The 15,462-nt window shown below is 45.2% G+C and overlaps 1 long non-coding RNA gene across 1 annotated transcript; it reads right to left on the bottom strand.

Moving 5' to 3' along the window:
- Positions 1-8,525: 8,525 nt before the first annotated feature.
- Positions 8,526-11,383, bottom strand: LOC115201035 (uncharacterized). Its single transcript, XR_003879672.1, has 3 exons — positions 11,022-11,383; positions 10,109-10,384; positions 8,526-9,930 (listed from the first exon to the last, which is right to left on the bottom strand). It is a non-coding gene; the product is annotated as an uncharacterized LOC115201035 (long non-coding RNA).
- Between the last annotated feature and the right edge of the window lie 4,079 nt (positions 11,384-15,462).

Below are 15,462 nucleotides of genomic sequence, written 5' to 3'. Positions count from 1 at the left end.
TCACATCCAAGGCCTGACAAGACAACAGACAAAAAACGGCCAATTAAAATGACAGGAACTCGATTTGCGCAAAGTTGTTTACGCACATCTCAAGTTAGTATTCAGTTCCATCTAACGAATAATCATTATTATTAGTGTCAGAAAATGTGGCAGTTGTGCGACCATACTGTACTAAGTTACCAAATTATACATTCTAACAACATAAATTCCTGTTCAGACTTTTCTGCAGAGGTGATTCACACCTTAAACCTTTTGTGCAAACCTCTAATTAGAATGATGCGTAAAATCGTGCGTAAAAAGCTAGTTGTGCGCTAGTTGTGCGTCTTGTCAAGTTCAACTTCACAATGAATTATCAATAAACACAATACATTTCACTGTTGTGGCCTCTGTGTAGCCTCCCATCACCAAGTCTAGATCTAGTCTTATCCTTTACCCTCCTCATCTGACGTCATAATCTTATTGTCAGTTTCTTTGCTCTGTTTCTCGAGTTCATTCTGATCCAGCATATTTACTGGAAATGTGTCCTTCTTGTTCTCCCTTTTCTATTTTATGAGTCTGTTTTGAAACCAGATTTTAATCTAATGATCGGTGAGTCAAGTAAGGTTGAATAGAAACTCTGTCTGTCTGCCTCTTCTCTCTCCCGTAGCTGTTGAGAGATTAACCATTTTAGACAAATTTAGATAGGCCAAAAAATGTACCCAATACCAAAGGCTACCCCAAACCATAGACGTTAGTGAACACACACACACACACACACACACACACACACACACACACACACACACACACACACACACACACACACACACACACACACACACACAGTTTTTGTATGTATTTTTCTTAACAATAAAAAGAAACTATAAATCAGGCGAAGCAAGACCTTTTCTCACATCATGAAATAGATTAACAGATTTACCTTGAAGTTTCATCCAGGGAAAGAGGTCCGGCAGAGAGGAGCAATGTTCTGCGCACTCGGAATCATCTGCAACCCAGTGGATTTCAAATGACGATCAATGTAGGCCTACTGGGTACAATCCATATTATGGTTTTGCGTAAATGGTTGGTCTCTTTATCACATCGTGGGCATGATACAAGCTGCCCTTCGGCAGCGACAATAAACACGGATTTTGTTGGTGAGAGGTTTTGGACAACATGTGCCATTGGTAGAATTCCGGTAACTGCTTGGGTTGCTGCTGTTGGATGGTGCCACCGGCACAGTATCCCGGTAAGTGCTTGGAATGCTGCTGCTGGATGGTGCTACCGGCACGGTATCCGTATGCTGAAGAGGGTGTACTTTTCCAAATCATGTGCTAGCCCATAATCGGATTGCAAGGACTCGCTCTTACTGTATTTTGAGAATAGACCATTAATGAAATAAGAGCTATTTTCGACTTTGTTTCAAATCTCATTCAACAGGCAGGCTACTACTTCATGGAATAACGACAGGTTTCGAAAGTTTAGGCATGAGTTGAGAGATAACCCTCGACGAAGACCAACATTTTCATGTCAATTCAATACCTCGAAAGTACATGAATGATAATGTTGGGCAGACTATGGATTATAGCTTCACGGGGTATAGTCCACCATGTTTTGGATACGATGATGGGCGTCTACAATCCACTGCATGTCTTCAGAATCTCCAGACAGACAACAGACAAAGCATTGCGCCTTTGTCAAGTGGAAAGTGAGAGAAGCCAACAGAGGGAGAAAGAGGAAGAAAGAAGGAGGGGGTGATGAAGGGAGACAAGGGAAGAGTGAACCTGATACAAATATTCAACTGTGAAGACAATTTGCTGAAATAATAGAGAATATTGATGCATTGGCTAGTTAACTGGATCGTATATAAGAAGACACAGCCTACATCTTATGATTTATTTCTAACAACAAATGGATAACCTATATTATTGATTTCTAGGCATTCAAAAAGGCCAATAATACAATTATATTTTTTATGATCAGTACTCAGACTGTTTCAATGGGCAAAGTAAAGGCTATATCCACACCCCAACCAGAAGCCATGGATTACAGGCAACATTCGCACTGAGCTAAAGGGTAGAGCTGCCACTTTCAAGGAGCGGGACTCTAACCCGGAAGTTTATAAGATATCCCGCTATGCCCTCCGACGAACCATCAAACAGTTAAAGCGTCAATACAGGACTCAGATCGAATCGTACTACACCGGCTCCGACGCTCGTCAGATGTGGCAGGGCTTGCAAACTGCAGCCGATGTGAGTAAGACCTGTAACAGGTCAACATTCACAAGGCCGTAGGGCCAGACGGATTACCAGGACGTGTAGTCCGAGCATGCGCTGACCAATTGGCAAGTGTCTTGACAGGCATTTTCAACCAATCCTTGTCTGAGTCTGTAATACCAACATGTTTCAAGCAGACCACCATAGTCCCTGTGCCCAAGAACACTAAGGTAACCTGCCTAAATGATTACCGACCCATGGCACTCACATCTGTAGACATGAAATGCTTTGAAAGGCTGGTCATGGCTCACATCAACACCATTATGCCAGAAACACTAGACCCACTCCAATTTGCATACCACACCAACAGATCCACAGATGATGCAATCTCTATTGCACTCCACACTGCCCTTTCACACCTGGACAAAAGGAACACCTATGTGAGAATGCTATTCATTGACTACAGTTCAACACCATAGTGCCCTCAAAGCTCATCACGAAGCTAAGGACCCTGGGACTCAACACGGAGGCCCCTCAGGGGTGCGTGCTCAGCCCCCTCCTGTACTCCCTGTTCACTCATGACTGTACGGCCAGGCACGACTCCAACACCATCATTAAGATTGCTGATGACACAACAGTAGTAGGACTGATCACTGACAACGATGAGACACCCTATAGGGAGGAGGTCAGAGACCTGACCGTGTGGTGCAAGGACCTCACCCTCAATGTGATCAAGACAATGGAGATGATTGTAGACTACAGGAAAAGGAGGACTGAGCACGCTCCCATTCTCATCAACAGGGCTGTAGTGGAGCAGGTTGAGCGCTTCAAGTTCCTTGGTGTCCAAATCACCAACAAACTAACATGGGCCAAGCACACCAAGACAGTCGTGAAAAGGGCATGAAAACCTATTTCCCCTCAGGAAACTGAAAAGATTTGGCATGGGTCCTCAGATCCTCAAAAGGTTTTACAGCTACACCATCGAGAGCATCCTGACAGGTTGCATCACTGCCTGGTATGGCAACTGCTTGGCCTCCAACAGCAAGGCATTACAGAGGGTACTGCATACGGCCCAGTTCATCACCGGGGCCAAGGTTCCTGCAATCTAGGACCTCTATACCAGGCGGTGTCAGAGGAAGGCCCTAAAAATTGTCAAAGACTCCAGCCACCCTTGTCATAGACTGTTCTCTCTGCTACCGCACGGCAAGCGGTACCGGAGCGCCAAGTCTAGGTCCAAGAGGCTTCTAAACAGCTTCTACCCCCAAGCCATAAGACTCCTGAACATCTAATCAAATAGCTACCCAGACTATTTGCATTGCCCCCACCCCCTTCTACGCTGCTACTCTCTGTTATTATCTATGCATAGTCACTTCAATAACTCTACCTACACTACCATTCAAAAGTTGGGGGCCATTTAGAAATGTCCTTGTTTTTGAAAGAAAAGCAAAAAAAATATCCATTAAAATAACATCAAATTGATCAGAAATACAGTGTAGACATTGTTAATTTTGTAAATTACTATTGTAGCTGGAAACAGCAGATTTTTTATGGAATATCTACATAGGCGTACAGAGGCCCATTATCAGCAACCATCACTCTTGTGTGTTAGCTAATCCAAGTTTATCATTTTAAAAAGCTAATTGATCATTAGAAAACCCTTTGCAATTATGTTAGCACAGCTGAAAATTGTTGTTCTGTTTAAGAAGCAATACAACTGGCCTTCTTTAGACTATTTGAGTATCTGGAGCATCATCATTTGTGGGTTCGATTACAGACTCAAAATGGCCAGGAACAAAAAACTTTCTTCTGAAACTCGTCAGTCGATTCTTGGTCTATTCTTGCGCAAACTGTCTCTAACCAGAATAGAAAGAGGAGTGGGAGGCCCCGGCGCACAACTGAGCAAGAGGACAAGTACATTAGAGTGTCTAGTTTGAGAAACAGTCGCTTCACAAGTCCTCAACTGGCAGCTTCATTAAATAGTACCCGCAAAACACCAGTCTCAACGTCAACAGTGAAGAGGTGACTCCGAGATGCTGGCCTTCTAGGCAGAGTTGCAAAGAAAAGGCCATATCTCAGACTGGCCAATAAAAAGAAAAGATTAAGATGGGCAAAAGAACACAGACACTGGACAGAGGAAGATTGGAAAAAAGTGTTATGGACAGACGGATCTAACTTGTAGGTGTTCGGATCACAAAGAAGAACATTCGTGAGATGCAGAAAAAATGAAAAGATGCTGGAGGAGTGCTTGATGCCATCTGTCAAGCATGGTGGAGGCAATGTGAAGGTCTTGCTGTGCTTTGGTGGAGGTAAAGTGGGAGATTTCTACAGGGTAAAAGGGATCACGCCATTTTGCAACGCCATGCCATACCCTGTGGATGGCGCTTAATTGGAGCAAATGTCCTCCTACAACAGGACAATGACCCAAAGATCAGCTTCAAACTGTGCAAGAACTATTTAGGGAAGAAGCAGTCAGCTGATATTCTGTCTATAATGGAGTGACCAGCACAGTCACCGGATCTCAACCCTATTGAGCTGTTGTCGGAGCAGCTTGACCGTATGGTACGTAAGAAGTGCCCAGCAAGCCAATCCAACTTGTGGGAGGTGCTTCAGGAAGCATGGGGTGAAATCTCTTCAGAATACCTCAACAAATTGACAACTAGAATGCCAAAAGTCTGCAGGGCTGAAATTGCTACAAATGGAGGATTCTTTGACGAAAGCAAAGTTTGAAGGACACAATTATTATTTCAATTAAAAATCATTATTTATAACCTTGTCAACGTCTTGACTATATTTCCTATTCATTTTGCAACTAATTTCATGTATGTTTTCATGGATTCAACACCATAGTACCCTCCAAGCTCATCATTAAGCTCGAGGCCCTGGGTCTGAACCCCGCCCTGTGCAACTGGGTCCTGGACTTCCTGACGTTCCGCCCCCAGGTGGTGGCGGTAGGAAACATCACCTCCACTCCGCTGATCCTCAACACTGGGGCCCCACAAGGGTGCGTGCTCAGCCCCCTCCTGTACTCCCTGTTCACCCATGACTGCGTGGCCAAGCACGCCTCCAACACAGTCATCAAGTTTGCAGACGACACAACAGTAGTATGCTTGATTACCAACAATGACAAGACAGCCTACAGGGAGGGCTCTAAGAGTGTGGTGCCTGGAAAACAACCTCTCACTCAACATCAACAAAATAAAGGAGATGATCGTGGACTTCAGGAAACAGCAGAGGGTGCACCCCCCTATGTACGTCGATGGGACTGCAGTGCAGAAGGTGGAAAGCTTCAAGTTCCTTGGCGTACACATCACTAACAAACGGAAATGGACCACCCACATAGACAGTGTGGTGAAGAAGGTGCAACAGAGCCTCTTTAACCTCAGGAGGCTAAAGAAACTTGGCTTGTCACCAAAAACCCCCACAAAGTTTTACAGATACACAATTGAAAGCATCCTGTCGGGCTGTATCACAGCAACTGCACCGCCCGCAACCTCAAGGCTCTCCAGAGGGTGGTGGGGTCTGCCCAATGCGTTACAGGGAGCAAACTACCCGCCCTCCAGGACACCTACAGCACCCGATGTCACAGGAAGGCCAAAAAGATCATCAAGGACATCAACCACCCGAGCCACTGCCTGTTCACCCCGCTATCATCCAGAAGGTGAGGTCAGTACAGGTGCATCAAAGCTGGGACCAAGAGACTGAAAAACAGCTTCTATCTCAAGGCCATCAGTCTGTTAAACAGCCATCACTAGCACATTAGAGGCTGCTGCCTATAGGCATAAACTAGAAAACACTGGCCACTTTAAGGAATGGAACACTAGTCACTTTAATAATGTTTACAACTCTGGCATTACTCATCTCATATGTATATACTTTTTCTATACTATTCTACGGTATCTCATTCACTTAATAATGTTTATATATCTTGCATTACTCATCTCATATGTATATACTGTTTTCTATACTATTCTACTGTATCTTAGCCTGTTCCGCTCTGACATCACTCGTCCATATGTATACAGTCTTAATTCATTCCTACGTAGATTTGTGTGTATTGGGTATATGTTGTGTAATTTGTTAGATATTACATGTTAGATATTCAAATCAATTCACATTTTATTTGTCACATGCGCCAAATACAACAGGTGAAACGCTTACTTACAAGCCCTTAACCAAGAATGCAGTTTTAAGAAGAAACAAAACCCCACCCCACAAAAAAAGTAAGAGATAAGAATAACAAATAATTAAAGAGCAGCAGTAAATAACAATAGCGGGGCTATATACAGCGGGTACCAGTGCAGAGTCAATGTGCGGGGGCACCGGTGTCGAGGTAGTTGAGGTAATATGCAAATGTAGGTGGAGTTATTAAAGTGACTATGCATAGATAATAACAGAGAGTAGCAGCAGCGTAGAAGAGGGTGGGGGTGGGGTGGGGGGGGGGGCAATGCAAATAGTCTGGGTAGCTATTTGATTAGATGTTCAGGAGTCTTATGGCTTGGGGGTAGAAGCTGTTTAGAAGCCTCTTGGACTTAGACTTGGCGCTCCGGTACCGCTTGCCGTGCGGTAGCAGAGAGAACAGTCTATGCCTAGGGTGGCTGGAGTCTTTGACAATTTTTAGGGCCTTCCTCTGACACCGCCTGGTATAAAGGTCCTGGATGGCAGGAAGCTTGGCCCCGGTGATGTACTGGGCCGTACGTACTACCCTCTGTAGTGCCTTGCGGTCGGAGGCCGAGCAGTTGCCGTACCAGGCAGTAATGCAACCTGTCAGGATGCTCTCGATGGTGCAGCTGTAAAACCTTTTGAGGATCTGAGGACCCATGCCAAATCTTTTCAGTCTCCTGAGGGGGAATAGGTTATATTGTGCCCTCTTCACGACTGTCTTGGTGTGCTTGGACCGTGTTAGTTTGTTGGTGATGTGGACGCCAAGGAACTTGAAGCTCTCAACCTGCTCCACTACAGCCCCGTTGATGAGAATGGGGGTGTGCTCGGTCCTCCTTGTCCTGTAGTCAATTTCACTACACCCGCAATAACATCTGCTAATCACGTGAATGTGACCAATACAATTTGATTTATTAGCCCTCTCATTACAATGAAGAGCAACATGTGCCGCTCTGTTCTGGGCCAGCTGCAGCTTAACTAGGTTCTTCTTTGCAGCACTTGACCACATGACTGGACAATAATCAAGATAAGATAAAACTAGAGTCTGCAGAACTTGCTTTGTGGAGTTTGGGGTCAAAAAAGCAGAGCATCTCTTTATCACGGACAGACCTCTCCTCATCTTTACAACCATTGAAGCGATATGTTTTGACCAGTTTACAATCTAAGGTAACATCAAGTAATTTAGTCTCCTCAACATCTTCAACAGCCACACCAGATTCAGCTGAGGTCTAGAACTTAGGGAATGATTTGTACCAAGTACTTTGATTTAGAGATTTTCAGGCAGTTTATTACTGGCCACCCATTCCAAAACTGACTGTAACTCTTTGTTAAGGGTTGCAGTGACTTCATTAGTTTGGGCTCCAGAGTGGTGCAGCGGTCTAAGGCACTGCATCTCAGTGCAATAGGCGATTCCAGGCTGTATCACATCCGGCCGTGATTGGGAGTCCCATAGGGCACGCTCAATTGGCCGAGCTACGTCTGGGTTTGGCCGGGGTAGGCCGCCATTGTAAATACGAATTTGTTCTTAGTTGACTTGCCTAGTTAAATAAATGTTACATTTAAAACTAAAATAAAAAAATAGTTGTGGTTGCTAACGCGTATAGGGTTGACTCATCAGCGTACATGGACACGCAGGCTTTGTTTAATGCCAGTGGAAGGTCATTGGTAAAAATAGAATGAAAGAAATGGGGCTGAGTAGTATTTTCTGCACATGGTTACAATAAAATGTATGTGCTTTTATTGAGATGTGAAATGTTGCGATAAAGGGTGTTGCACGTTATATAAAAGTAGGCTATAACTAAACTGTAATTTAAACTTTTGTTATGCCAACTATCCAATAGTCACAAGTCCTAGATCTTGGGAGATCCTGTATATCACGCGAGTAGAAATTCAGCGTAGGCCTATATATTCCAATTGAACAATAAATATATCGTTAAATCATCTCTTCTAAATAGCCTTCTTTCCAAATCCTCTCTGAGGTAAAATTAAACCAATCGACATATCGCATTTCCAATTAAGTACCTAGCCTAGTACAATGTTTATGAGCTACATTTTAAACAATCAAACAGTGCGCTAATTTTTTGATTTAACCTTTATTTAACTAGGCAAGTCCGTTAAGAACAAATTCTTATTTACAATGACGGCCTACACCGGCCAAACCCTCCCCTATCTCGGACGACACTGCGCCAATAGTGCGCCGCTCTTTAGGACTCCCGATCACGTGAAACTGCCCGCGATCGAACCACTGAGATGCAGTGCTGCGCCACTCGGGAGCCTTGTTAAAGAGAAGAAAGAAGCTTTAATTTTTCATTCAAATAACCTATCGTTTGCATTTCCAATGATTTCACTTATAATTTGTATGCTTAAAATGGTGCAAAACTGGGGTGTTACAATAAAAACGTCTCTAAGATGTCCCACTTATTATTTGCTAAACTGTTTGACTAATCATATGGAGTATATTGACAATAAGCCTATAACTATTATCAATATAATCCTGAATTTAACAAATATCCTCATATAAACATGAGCAAAGATGAATGCATGACACATTTCTCACCAACTCAAATACAATAATGCGCAATAAACAAATGTACACCACATCCCAAATAGCCATGTGAAAACACTATGGGTTAATCTACAATTAAAATCAGTGAAATCTTAGGAGTTAGTTGTTGTTAGTTCCTCTTCGTGGTAATTTCAGTGCCCCCAGCGTTTTTTTCTTCTAAGACTTAACAAAGAACGATTATGGTTACTAGTGCAGAATTATAAACAAAAACCAATATGATAACAAAGCATAGTAGCAAAGTCGCACACATTTGACATAAGACTACCTGGCCACACCCATCTCTTCCTTTCAGATTTCACACAACTGAGTAAAATGTCCAGATTTCCTGAAATAATATTTTGAAGAGTTTTCACCATTGTCTCAGTGGCTATGGTGATATTTAACAACCAAAGGTACTTGATAAGACACAGATAGTATTCACTTAAATTCCATTCTGTAAAAGCCACAGTGTTTGCATAGACATATGATGACACATCTTTCTACCAAGTACCACACAATGCCTAAGTCACAATATGCACCATTGCTTCCATATTTTCACAATAACGCCTCGCTCCATTTCTCCTCTCACCATTTCACTTCAATGAATTATCAGAAGCTCAGTCCTAACGTAGAAATGTATTTCATTTTGAGGATGTGTAAAAAAAAAAAGGAAGAAATGTATTCAGTATATGGAGAGTACGTGGGGAACAACTTGTGCAAAGTTCGCCAGGAAAGCTCGTTCGCTCTCCCCCGCTCGTGGTTTTTGGCATTATCGAAGGATCAGTGACATCCCTGCTCTCTAGCGCGTTTGTCCGTGCTGGGGGACTTTACGAGAGGGTTTGTGGATGGGGTGGGGTGGGGGATGTCTGGCCGCTGGATCAGTGGGGCTGGGGTGGAAATGACAAACAGGCTCTGGAGGGCCTTGGGGCCAAAGGACATGGGGGTGCAGTGGAGCCATCCAGCCATGAGCTGGGAGAGATTTGACACTGTGGCCCAGGTCCTGGACTCTGCATAGGATGAGCTCATACCGCACTGACGAGCACCATTGACAGAGAGAGAGAGAAAGGTAGAGAAAATCAATACTATGCCCTCAAAATAATAAACATGATTATTCATAAGTACAATCTACAATTTGCGATCAGTGGCGGTATGGTAATGACACAAAGTGAGGACAAGAGGTGCAGTACAGATGCTCAGTGGTTGAGCTCACTTGTCCATGGAATATGCTGGGTACTGTTGGTCCTCCTCAAGTCCCCTGGCGCCTGGCGGACCATCTCTATGACCGGATCCTCGGGGGTGTATTACTGTAGGCAGGCGGACTCAGTGTGAGCGTGCCCCTGGGGGCCCATGCCCAGACTGGGCCGGCGTTGCTGCAGCAGCTGGGAATGGAAGTACTGAAGGCATGGCTTTGCCCCTGGAGGCACATGGCGTTGGATCACAGTACAGGGGTGCTTCGGCCTCCATGAGAACTCAGTCAGGGAGACAACTGGAAAGACATTACATAGGACAATCTGAAGCACCTCACTACTACAGGACTGATGTTTACTGATAAGTTTGAGACAATGCAGTGACCATATTTGTGCGGGGCGGCAAGTAGCCTAGTGGTTAGAGCATTGGGGCAGTAACCGAAAGGTTGCGAGATCGAATCCCTGAGCTGATATGGTAAAAATCTGTTGTTCTGCCCCGGAACAAAGCAGTTAACCCACTGTTCCTGGGCCGTCATTGTAAATAAGAATTTGTTCTTAACTGACTTGCATAGTTAAATAAAAGTTCAATTATGCACCAAGGTGTCTGGTTGAACTACTGGCACACAGCACTGACACCAATGCATGCCACCAAAGGTCTCTTCACAGTCCAGAAGAGACAATGGGAGGCTCACAGTACTACATAGAGCCATGACTACATGAAACTCTTTTCCACATCAAGTAACTCATGCAAGCAGTAAAATTAGATTAAAAAAACCAGATAAAAATACACCTTATGGAACAGCGGGGACTGTGAAGAGACAAACACAGGCATACACACACGACAACATGCACACGTACACATGGATTTTGAGTTAGATTTGGGGGGGGGGGGGGTAATAGCTGATAGACTTGGTCCCGTTGGAGCAGTCCACTCACCCTCTCCGCCTCCTCAGAGAGGTCCTGCTCTGTAAGCATGGGGAGTAAGTCATTTGCAGTAAGCAGGCGGAGCAAGGTCAAGAGCTGGAGAGCCACAATTCACACCATATAGTAAGGAAACATTTCATCACAATGTATAATCATTTTTCAGTATTCAATGAGATGTTTATGTAGATTTGTTAAATGGCCATTTTAAGGTGTGGTAGTTGGACATGTATGTGAGTTGTTCAGTAGGAAAGAAGTTTGGCTCCCTCCTGTGGCCGCTGAAAGGCCCTGCAACTACAAGTAAGATTGCCACCCCCAATGACACCATTAGACTGACTTCCCTCTATGATTGAGGATGGCTAGGCTTCTGAAGGTAATAATACATAGAAAACCATAGATAACATGTCACGGATCTAGCATTGATACAGGACCCCCCACGTACATACAAAACTGATGGGCAGGGTGATGTGACTCCTGTTGGGAGTTGGAGTTGGTCTGTTGGGTTCGTACTCTGTGTGGGTTGGCCTCTCCTCCAGATTCCCCCTGGAAGTCTCATCTACAGTTCCCCTTTTGCTCCCTCTCCTTCTGCTCCTGCTTCAGACGTAGCACCCGCAGCTGCTGCCTAAGCACACAGTCACACGCGGAAATAAATTGTACATGAAACAACGAAAAAAGTGAATATAAACTAAGATTTTGTATTTCCTGCACACACACACACGTGAACATAATTGAACATGATGACCTTGTTTGCTATCTAGCTTTAATATAAAATGCTAGCAAAATGCCTTAGCATAACACATTTCTTAGCTCAAAAGACGCTTTCGGGATATAGGACCCATATCAATACGTCATCCTAACCCAAGAAGAGGGCATCACCTCTAGCACCCAGGGCCTGTTGATGGTCTAGCAGCGCATCAAAGCCCAGGATCTCGAAGCAGGCGCTGCCAGCAGCGTGGTTAGGGAAACATGTGTGGTAGTTGTGTTTGAGGATGGGGTGGGCAGAAACGAGCGTCTTAATAATCACGTCCTCAATGTCCAACCACATCTTCTCTGTGTCGTAACACATGGCCTCCAGGTGCTGCCAGTGTCGTCATCATGGACAAAGTTCTCACTGTGCTTGTTGATGGCATAGCTGGTCAGATGCATGCAAACAACATCCTGATACCATAGATCACCACATTCTTTTGGAGAGATTGGAAACCCAAATTGGTCTACACGGACAAGTTCTGGCCTGGTTTAGATCTTATCTGTCGGAAAGATATCAGTTTGTCTCTGTAAATGGTTTGTCCTCTGACAAATCAACTGTAAATTTCGGTGTTCCTCAAGGTTCCGTTTTTGGACCACTATTGTTTTCACTATATATTTTACCTCTTGGGGATGTCATTCGAAAACATAATGTTAAATTTCACTTCTATGCGGATGACACACAGCTGTACATTTCAATGAAACATGGTGAAGCCCCAAAATTGCCCTCGCTAGAAGCCTGTGTTTCAGACATAAGGAAGTGGATGGCTGCAAACTTACTTTTAAACTCGGACAAAACAGAGATGCTTGTTCTAGGTCCCAAGAAACAAAGAGATATTCTGTTAAATCTGACAATTAATCTTGATGGTTGTACAGTCGTCTCAAATAAAACTGTGAAGGACCTCGGCGTCACTCTGGACCCTGATCTCTCTTTTGAAGAACATATCAAGACTGTTTCAAGGACAGCTTTTTTCCATTGCAACATTGCAAAAATCTGAAACTTTCTGTCCACAAATGATGCAGAAAAATTAACCCATGCTTTTGTTACTTCTAGGTTGGACTACTGCTATGCACTACTTTCCGGCTACCCGGATAAAGCACTAAATAAACTTCAGTTAGTGCTAAATACGGCTGCTAGAATCCTGACTAGAACAAAAAAATGTGATCATATTACTCCAGTGTTAGCCTCCAGCTTCCAGCCTCCAGTGTTAGCCTCCCTACACTGGCTTCCTGTTTCAAGGTTTTACTGCTAACCTACAAAGCATTACATGGGCATGCTCCTACCTATCTTTCCGATTTGGTCCTGCCGTACATACCTACACGTATGCTACGCTACCTACACGTACGCTACGGTCACAAGACGCAGGCCTCCTAATTGTCCCTAGAATTTCTAAGCAAACAGCTGGAGGCAGGGCTTTCTCCTATAGAGCTCCATTTTTATGGAATAGTCTGCCTACCCATGTGAGAGATGCAGACTCAGTCTCAACCTTTAAGTCTTTACTGAAGACTCATCTCTTCAGTGGGTCCTATGATTGAGTGTAGTCTGGCCCAGGAGTGTGAAGGTGAACGGAAAGGCTCTGGAGCAACGAACCGCCCTTGCTGTCTCTGCCTGGCCGGTTCCCCTCTCTCCACTGGGATTCTCTGCCTGTAACCCTATTACAGGGGCTGAGTCACTGGCTTATTGGTGTTCTTCCATGCCATCCCTAGGAGGGGTGCGTCACTTGAGTGGGTTGAGTCACTGACGTGGTCTTCCTGTCTGGGTTGGCGCCCCCTCCCCCCTTGGGTTGTGCCGTGGAGGAGATCTTTGTGGGCTATACTCGGCCTTGTCTCAGGATGGTAAGTTGGTGGTTGAAGATATAGTGGTGTGGGGGCTGTGCTTTGGCAAAGTGGGTGGGGTTATATCCTTCCTGTTTGGCCCTGTCCGGGGGTATCGTCGGATGGGGCCACAGTGTCTCCTGACCCCTCCTGTCTCAGCCTCCAGTATTTATGCTACAGTAGTTTATGTGTCGGGGGGGCTAGGGTCAGTCTGTTATTTCTGGAGTATTTCTCCTGTCTTATCCGGTGTCCTGTGTGAATTTAAGTATGCTCTCTCTAATTCTCTCTTTCTCTCTTTCTTTCTCTCTCTCGGAGGACCTGAGCCCTAGGACCATGCCTCAGGACTACCTGACATGATGACTCCTTCCTGTCCCCAGTCCACCTGGCCATGCTGCTGCTCCAGTTTCAACTGTTCTGCCTGCGGCTATTGAACCCTGACCTGTTCACCGGACGTGCTACCTGTCCCAGACCTACTGTTTTCAACTCTCTAGAGACAGCAGGAGTGGTAGAGATACTCTCAATGATCGGCTATGAAAAGCCAACTGACATTTACTCTTGAGGTGCTGACTTGTTGCACCCTCGACAACTGTGATTATTATTATTTGACCATGCTGGTCATTTATGAACATTTGAACATCTTGGCCATGTTCTGTTATAATCTCCACCCGGCACAGCCAGAAGAGGACCGGCCACCCCTCATAGCCTGGTTCCTCTCTATGTTTCTTCCTAGGTTTTGGCCTTTCTAGGGAGTTTTTCCTAGCCACCGTGCTTCTACACCTGCATTGCTTGCTGTTTGGGGTTTTTGGCTGGGTTTCTGTATAGCACTTTGAGATATCAGCTGATGTAAGAAGGGCTATATACACTGCTCAAAAAAATAAAGGGAACACTTAAACAACACAATGTAACTCCAAGTCAATCACACTTCTGTGAAATGAAACTGTCCACTTAGGAAGCAACACTGATTGACAATAAATTTCACATGCTGTTGTGCAAATGGAATAGACAACAGGTGGAAATTATAGGCAATTAGCAAGACACCCCCAATAAAGGAGTGGTTCTGCAGGTGGGGACCACAGACCACTTCTCAGTTCCTATGCTTCCTGGCTGATGTTTTGGTCACTTTTGAATGCTGGCGGTGTTTTCACTCTAGTGGTAGCATGAGACGGAGTCTACAACCCACACAAGTGGGTCAGGTAGTGCAGCTCATCCAGGATGGCACATCAATGCGAGCTGTGGCAAGAAGGTTTGCTGTGTCTGTCAGCGTAGTGTCCAGAGCATGGAGGCACTACAAGGAGACAGGCCAGTACATCAGGAGACGTGGAGGAGGCCGTAGGAGGGCAACAACCCAGCAGCAGGACCGCTACCGCCGCCTTTGTGCAAGGAGGAGCAGGAGAAGCACTGCCAGAGCCCTGCAAAATGACCTCCAGCAGGCCACAAATCTGCATGTGTCTGCTCAAACGGTCAGAAACAGACTCCATGAGGGTGGTATGAGGGCCCGACGTCCACAGGTGGGGGTTGTGCTTACAGCCCAACACCGTGCAGGACGTTTGGCATTTGCCAGAGAACACCAAGATTGGCAAATTCGCCACTGGCGCCCTGTGCTCTTCACAGATGAAAGCAGGTTCACACTGAGCACGTGACAGATGTGACAGAGTCTGGAGACGCCGTGGAAAACGTTCTGCTGCCTGCAACATCCTCCAGCATGACCGGTTTGGCGGTGGGTCAGTCATGGTGTGGGGTGGCATTTCTTTGGGGGGCCGCACAGCCCTCCATGTGCTCGCCAGAGGTAGCCTGACTGCCATTAGGTACCGAGATGAGATCCTCAGACCCCTTGTGAGACCATATGCTGGTGCGGTTGGCCCTGGGTTCCTCCTAATGCAAGACAATGTTAGACCGC

Source organism: Salmo trutta, chromosome 10 (assembly GCF_901001165.1).
Source record: "Salmo trutta chromosome 10, fSalTru1.1, whole genome shotgun sequence".
NCBI lineage: Eukaryota > Metazoa > Chordata > Actinopteri > Salmoniformes > Salmonidae > Salmo > Salmo trutta.
Note: the sequence above shows the minus strand (reverse complement) of the source record. Positions and strands in the feature narration are given on the sequence as shown.